Source organism: Mercurialis annua, linkage group LG3 (assembly GCF_937616625.2).
Source record: "Mercurialis annua linkage group LG3, ddMerAnnu1.2, whole genome shotgun sequence".
Lineage (NCBI taxonomy): Eukaryota > Viridiplantae > Streptophyta > Magnoliopsida > Malpighiales > Euphorbiaceae > Mercurialis > Mercurialis annua.
Genome location: NC_065572.1, coordinates 11,582,668 through 11,588,667, shown reverse-complemented (window position 1 = coordinate 11,588,667; position 6,000 = coordinate 11,582,668).

Below are 6,000 nucleotides of genomic sequence, written 5' to 3'. Positions count from 1 at the left end.
ATAGTGGCAGTAAAAAGTAAAATTAATATAAAAAAAATCACAAACTTTCCACGTTTTCTCATTTTAATCATATAGTTTAAATTGTTTTCATTTTCATGCACGAACTAACACTTTTTCTTAAATTCATGCACGGTGCTGAGGTGGCACTTATTCATTGGTGTAAAATGACCTCAACCGCGGCGAATTATATCAATGGAGCTGTGACAATTCAGCACCGTACATGAATTTGAAAAAAAGTGGTAGTTCGTGTATGAAAATGAGAAAATTTAAATTACGTGATTAAAATGAGAAAACATATAAAATTAGTTAATTTTTATGACATTAACCCTAAAAAATAACATTACCTAAAAATTAAAAAACTTTAACAAATTTAGGTGTAAGAAAATCTGTTAATCCATCAACTCAAAATAAATTATTTAAAATAAAAATTAGTGGTAATTTTCTAATAATAATAAAGTTTAAAAGAAACAATTAAAAATTAAAATAAATAATATATATAAATTAAAATTTAATTAGAATGTTATGGTGATCTATTTAATTATTTAAATATTTTTATTAATTGGTTTAAATTGAATTTAATTTTTTTTAGTTTGAATAACTTACATAAAATTCTTATATTAGACAAATGAGTGTGTTCGTGTGAATGTTCAAATTTAAAATCTATACAAAATTCAGTTTCTGATTATCCAAGAAACATAATACTTTAGCTCAACCCTTTGTTTTATGTAAATTATGAAAAAATCTCATGAAGCGCTGTGTTATTGTGGGCAGCCGAGTACATCAAGTCCACCAGGACAAGGTGTGGAATAAATTAAAATCAATTATTCTCCTGGGCTGCAATTAGAATGAGAAAATTAGGGAAAACACTCTCTTTTTGAAAATAATTGTAAAGATTACCTCACCAAAAAAAAGATATGGAAAATACTTCCCGTTTTTTTTATTTCTGTTTTTACTCTAACGTGGTTTTTTTTAATATAACTACTTTGTTTATTTATGTTTTTACTCCCTCTCTTTTATAACTTATTTCTATACTCTCAGAACAGTTACTTCTTCTTCTTCTTCTTCTTCTTCTTCTTTTTCTTTTTCTTCTTCTTCTTCTCTTTTTCTTCTTCTTCTTCTCTATCTTTTTTTTTGTCGTTCACCAATCCTTCACCGATCTGCCGTCGTTTCGCCGCCAATCCGCCGCTCTTCTATATTAAATTTTAGCAATTTTTTTCTTAACTCGTGGTGATTATTACGAGTTATTTTAATGCTCAGATCTGAAAAAATTGCTCTTTAATTTTTTCTGTTTTAGATCTAAAAAATCTGCATAAATAATAATTTTATGATGAAAAAAATAATTTTCTGCAGAAATAACGATTTTTTTGCAGAAAACACCGTCTGATTATCATATCGTTAACACTATGACGTTATCATATCATTATCATAACACTGCAGGGAAAAACGATTTTTTATTAAGAAAAGTGCTTGATTATCATTTCGGTATCACTAACGTTAGCATATCTATATCATTAACGTTATCATATCAATATCATAATATTATACGGTTATGATAATAATATGATAAGATTATGATAATAGTATGATAAAGTTATGATATAGTTATGGTAAAGTACGTCATGATAATGTTATGATAATATTTTTTGATACTGTTATGATAAAGTATATTGTGATAATGTTATAATAAGTTTATGATAAAAAATTACGATATAGTTATGATAAAAGTACGTCATGATAATATTATGATAATAGTATGATATAGTTATGATAAAAGATAAATATTGTTATGATAACAGTATGATAAATTTGATGATAATAATATGATACCGTTTGATAATAATATGATAAGGTATAATAAAATGTTATAATAAAATACGTTATGATAATGTTATGATAATATACTATTTATGATAAAGTAGGTCATGATAATGTTATGATAATATACTGTTATGATAAAGTGGGTCATTGATAGGAGTAGAATTACTCCTATTTCGGAGGGTCGTTAATATTGGTTTATACGCTTTTAGTGCGAAATTTGATCTTGTTTTGGTACTTAATGGTATGTTTGAGTATTTCAGGTACTTGTGCATAAAACGGTGTATTTCAGGATTGAATAAACCATTTTGGACATAGGAAGCCCTTGGGTAATCTCAGAGCATGTTTGAAAGCAGTTTGGAGGTGAAATGGAAGACTCACGACGTGCATATGGATTCTCACGACGTGCATCAAGAAGGATGAAAAGAAGAGATGACCAGAAGAAATGCACGAGCTGAGCACGATGAGGTGCACGTCGCGAAAAAAATGGCGCACGTCGCGAAAGAGGAGTTGCACGTCGTGCAACAGTGAAGAAGGAAAAGAAAAATTGACAGATTATTTGCACGATCAACGTACGATGAAACGCACGACGTGAGTCCTAGGAAAATTGTGCACGTCGTGCATTATGAAACGCACGTCGCGAAGCCCAGATTCCAGCAATCTGAATTTATTACAAGTTTGCCACTGCGAGCTGTGTTTTAAAGATTGAAATCCAGGGGCATATTAGACACTTCAAAGAGCTACAAATCAGGATTAGACCCTAATTACACATGGGTATAAATAGTCAACAACACATCTTGTAAAGGGTTCGACGAATTTACCGTTTTCTAGACATAAACCCTAGTTTCATAGATTATAGTTTTTATCGCTTTGTTCTTGGAATAATTTCATTATTGATTCGCCGATTATTATTAGTTTACATTCGAGCAAGGTACGATTGATCTTAATTCTATATTCAGTATTGATTTTTATTACAGAATGACTTCTTTAATTATTTCTTTAAGTCTTTTTATTATTATGTCTAGCTAAACCCTTCATTGGGGATTATTAATCTAAATTATGTCTGTTTAATTGAATTGAATTTATGGGTTTTTGTTCTTGATGGGTTTTAATTATTGCGCTTAATGCTTAGCCTAAATTGATCACTTAGTCTATGCCGTTTGTTTTAGTTTTAGCTCGAGAGGGTAAAATTGGAATAGAACAATATAATTAAGAACGCAGGAGTTAATTGTGCGAGAGTGAATTAACGAGTGCGGGTTCATTGAATTTGCTTAACAACCATTAAATTGATTTATACATAGGTTAATCATTGTGCGAGAGTGAATAATTAATCTAGTATTAGTGAGTTTAATGCTTTTGCCTGTAATTGCTTGAGAGAGAATTTTAGGTGCTCTAGATTAGTTCGAACATCATCAGAACAATACAATCCATAACCCAAATCAAGTAAACAGCATAACGAAGATTAATAATCCCTGCCTTTCCCATTATTGTTAAAACACCGTTTGAATTACAGCTTTAGTTATTTTAAATTACAACTGTTAATTTCTATCTTTTAATTACAAAACAAACATTATTTGTCTTTTCGGCTATTCAAATCGAGTCTTTCAACTGGTTGTCTTTAGAACTTTCCTTGTGGGTACGATATCCGGACTTCACAGTCTGTATTACAAGTTGGCATACGTACGCTTGCGTATTTTTACCAACAAGTTTTTGGCGCCGTTGCCGGGGAGAGTTTTTCTTTAACAACTAAGTAGAGATTGCTTGGCTTGTTTAGTCTTTATTTTTCTTGTTTTACGCGTGTGGTTTGTTGATTTTGTTGTTTCAGGTACCCTTCTCTTAGTGTATGCATAATACACGACGCAAGGGACTACCGTTAGAACCGTTTCAACAAGACCTCACTACCTTTGAGCGCAGTGTCAGAAAAGCAACACACTCAACTCAAAGGCACCTCGACATGGAGAACGACAACGATGCCCCTCCTGGATTCAACAATGCGGGTGATAATCGAGTGATCCCGCAGAATCAAAATCAGCAGAATCCGCAGAATGCTCAAGGACAGAACAATGAAGGACCTCGAGTGAAAACACTGATGGAGATATTTCAGCCGAATGTGGGAAACAACACCCATGGCTATTTTGCACATCCTGTGCCGACTACCCATTATGAGATCAAAACGAGTGTCATTCAGCTGTTGAAGGATAACTGCCAGTTCTATGGGCTGCCCAGGGAAGATCCTAACGCACATCTTGCAAACTTCTTGGAAGTATGTAGCACATTCAAGATGAACAACATGACTGACGACGAGGTATGGCTTCGCCTGTTCCCATTTTCTCTGAGGGATAAGGCGAAACAATGGCTTCACGCTCTACCTAGCGCAGGCATTAACACTTGGTCTGATTTGGCGAAAGCGTTCTTGCACAAGTATTTCTCCATGGCAAAGACTGCAAAGCTGACCAGGGATATTATGCTCTATCAGCAACTTGATGGGGAATCGGTTCATGAAGCTTGGGAGCGTTATAAGGAGATGCAGAGGCAAGTTCCGCATCATAACATCACTCGGGAGAATCTGATCCAAACCTTCTATAATGGAGCAACTGAACTGGGGAGAAGCACGATTGACGCAGGCGCAGGAGGGTCTCTGATGAGAAAAACGGCGGATGAAGCATTCGATCTGTTAGATGAGATGGCAGTAAATGGCTGTTTTTGGCCATCTGAAAGAGCGAAGGCACCTGCGCAGAGAGGAGTTATGTCAGTTACTGCTGATTCTGCAATGGAGGCTTTAAAATCGAAGACTGCAGCATTGCAAAATCAAGTGGATTTTCTTACACGGCAGGCTGCAGGAGTTAATATTAACAGTGTAGCTGCCATTCAGAGTAACTGCGAGGTATGTGGGGAGCATGGTCATATGTCGAATGAATGTTCTGTATGGGGTCAGCCTAACAATGAACAAGTTAATTTTGTGGGAGGGCAAAGACAGGGCAATGATCCATACGCTTCCACTTACAACCCAGGATGGAGGAATCACCCGAACTTCTCATGGAAGGATAATGGGGGTAATGCCAACAATCAGGCAGGTCCGAGCTTTCAGGGCGGACAGAGGCCACAACACAATCAGGGCAACTACCAGAATCAAGGGAACTTCCAGAATCAAGGGAATTTCCAACATCAGAACAACCGACCGCAGCATCCTCCTGGCTTCCAACAAAGAGAGCAAGGCGAGTCTCTCCACAGCAAGTTTGATAAATTAATGGAGATGATGATGAAGAAGGATGCCGAGACGCAGCAAACATTTAAAAATCATGCTGCCACAATTCATAACCTTGAGGTGCAGAATCAGCAGATGGCTAAAGCACTGCAAAGCAGAAGTCAGGGGGGTTTACCATCCACTACTGAGGAAAACCCCAGAGAGCATCTCAAGGCTATTGAGTTGAGAAGTGGGAAAGCACTGGATGATCCATATGAAGGACGTGCTACAGTTGGGGCGGAAAAGGAACAGTGTGAGGGTGGTGAGCCTGAAAAGGTAGTTGCTAAACCACCTCCACCACCTCCTTTTGTGCCAAAGGTGCCATTCCCACACAGAGTGAAGAAGCCGCAGGACACTTGGAAGTTTCACAAATTTCTTGAAACTTTCAAGAAGCTACAGATTAACATCAGTCTGGCAGACGCATTGAGAGAGATGCCGCACTATGCAAAGTTTCTCAAGGAGATCATCACCAACAAGCGGAGTTGGGATGCAGAGGGACCAGTACCGATGACAGAAAACTGCAGCTCAATCATATTGAGCAGTCTACCGACCAAGCTTAAGGATCCAGGAAGTTTCACTATCCCTTGTACTATCGGTAACATGCAGTCTGTTAATTGCCTTTGCGATTTAGGTGCTAGTATTAATTTGATGCCCTTATCCCTTTTTCGTAGTATGTTTGGTGATCAACAGGTACAGGCTACGCCGATGATGTTGCAGCTAGCGGATCACTCTCTCAAAAAGCCACATGGGATTGTGGAAGATGTCCTAGTGAAGGTCAACAAATTCATATTCCCTGTGGATTTTGTTGTCCTTGACTACGCAGCGGACAAGGAGTGCCCGATGATATTGGGGCGGCCATTCATGAACACTGGCAGAGCTCTTATCGATGTTCATGATGGAAAGCTGACTCTGAGAATTGGGGATGAGAGAGTTGAGTTTGA